The sequence below is a fragment of the Chenopodium album genome, chromosome 4 (genome assembly GCF_948465745.1).
Source record: "Chenopodium album chromosome 4, dcCheAlbu1.1, whole genome shotgun sequence".
In the NCBI taxonomy this organism is placed as follows: Eukaryota; Viridiplantae; Streptophyta; class Magnoliopsida; order Caryophyllales; family Amaranthaceae; genus Chenopodium; species Chenopodium album.
Window position 1 is genome coordinate 76,441,026 of NC_137837.1, and position 2,336 is coordinate 76,443,361.

The window sequence follows — 2,336 nt, forward strand, 5'->3', positions numbered from 1 at the left end:
GTTGTATATTATAAATGGGTTGTACACTTGTACACTATGAATGGGGACAATAATTGATGAGAGAGATAAAAAGAACAAGTATGAAAATTTAAAATAAATGATGAGAGAGATAGAGAGAGAACAATAGGAAAAATTTTAAAATTACTCCATAAGATATGTAAGAATCTTTTAATAACATCTGTTTTTAGTATATAATAAGACAAATTCTTACAATTTAAGTTGAACTTAAAAATCTTATATTAGGAATTTATGTTTACCCTTGTTAGAATGGTCAAGTTCATTTTTTTTAATTATATTCATCTCAAATTATAAAAAAATTTAACCAATTTAACAAATGTATTTCCCTGAGCTACCAATTCAAAAATAAGAGCATAAGGGGGAAAATGGGAGTTTGGAATTGTCGTAAATTCATGTAATGCATGCATATGCACCTCCACACTTTTATTTTGCTATGCAGTTTTCCTATAATTTGTCCTTTTATCATTATATTTCTAATTTAATTTGATGGGCACAATAATTGAGGAGAGAGAGAGAGAGAGAGGGATCAAGTGGGAAAATTACCAATATTAGACAATCTTTTAACAACATACATTTTTTAAAAAAATACGTAGTATGACTGTATGAGACAATCTCTTAGAGGTGGATAAGAACATAACAAATGATACACATGTATCTACTTGATCTTGCTTCCACACTTCTTATAACACATCCGTTTTTTAGAGAGAGAAAAGTAAACACCAATAATTTGACTCTCTTCCTTCTACTTCCACACTCTCTCACCATGGTATGTAAAATACATGTTATGATGAGTTTTCACCATTAATTTACATTCAAATCAATTTCTCCAAACTCAAAAAAAAAACAAAAAAAAAATCCAAAACTACAATTTGTTTCAACACAAACACCACAAAAATGGTTGAAAATGAACCCTTAATCAAGGAGAGACCTTCATTGATTTTGTCACCCTTAAATGGAAGATGCATTTTCAAAACCGGTCATTTCCTAAACCCTTCTATTCCACCTTCAAATCAGGCACAAATTTTCATAAACCCGCCTCCAAAGTACCACCCCACAACATCCATTTCCCCAATTTTCCATTCTTTGACCTCAAAAATTCGTTTTAATGGCTGGAATAAACCATTAAAAGATTGGAGTTCTTGGGTTGAGAATTTGCAACCATCTTTCGAATCCACATGGAAGAAAGCTTCAATCTTTGAAGCAATTATGTGCTCTACACTCCAGATCCCAAGGTGTAAACCATCTATCTTTGGTCTTGCTGAGAAATGGTGCCCAGAAACCAGCACGTTTATGCTACCTTGGGGTGAAGTGACGCTGACATTAGAAGATGTTATGGTTTTGGGAGGATTCTCAGTTACAGGGGCCTTTTTCTTAACTGATGAGATTCATTCGGAGGAATTTCTTGAAATTGAGGAGAGTTTGTTGGCGGTGCGGTCAGAGTTAATTAAGACTAAGAGTAGGAAGCCAAGCCAAAAACAATGGATGGACAAGTGGATGGGAACAAGGCAAGCATTTGAGCATGAAGCTTTTTTATCTTTTTGGTTGTCTAGGTATGTTCTCCCTGCTGATGATTTAGGTACTATAAATAAAAGAGTTTTTAAAATTGCTATACTTTTATCCAGAGGGATCAAAATTGCGCTTGCGCCAGTTGTTCTTTCTAGTATATATAGAGACTTAAGGTTGTTAAAGGAAAAGATTGCAGCTATTCGAGCTTTGAGTGAAAAGGACCATGGGAATGTGTCAAATATAATGATATGTGCACCTTTGAATTTGTTACAAATGTGGTTTTGGGAAAGATTTTCGAAATTCAGCCCAAAATCGAATCCTATGACTAGCGGTTTATGTTGGGCTGAAAGATGGCATAAAGTGGAAATATCGGAATACTATGAAGTGAATTTAGTCACTAATCATGATAGTGGTGATTTTATTTGGAGGCCTTACTCAATCACTCTTGATATGCAGTCTTATGGAAGGTGTATAAGGGTTAGTCAGCTTGTTGGATTGAATTGCATAGAGCAATATTTTCCTCATCGTGTAGCGAGGCAATTTGGGTTTGATCAAGATATCCCAATTACTATTGTATTTCCAAGTGGTAACACAGAGGAAAATTCTTGGAATAATTACAATAAGCCAATTATGGATAGCAAGATATACGTGACATTAAAGTCCTACAAGGCAGGCGTTACACTTTGTTACTTTAGCCAGTGGAGAAATTATGTAGCTTCAAATGATAATGATAGTTGTGGAATAAAGAAGGAAAATATCTCAAAGAATTCGATTGTCGATGCAGAAAATGAACTTGATGTCCCACCTGGTTT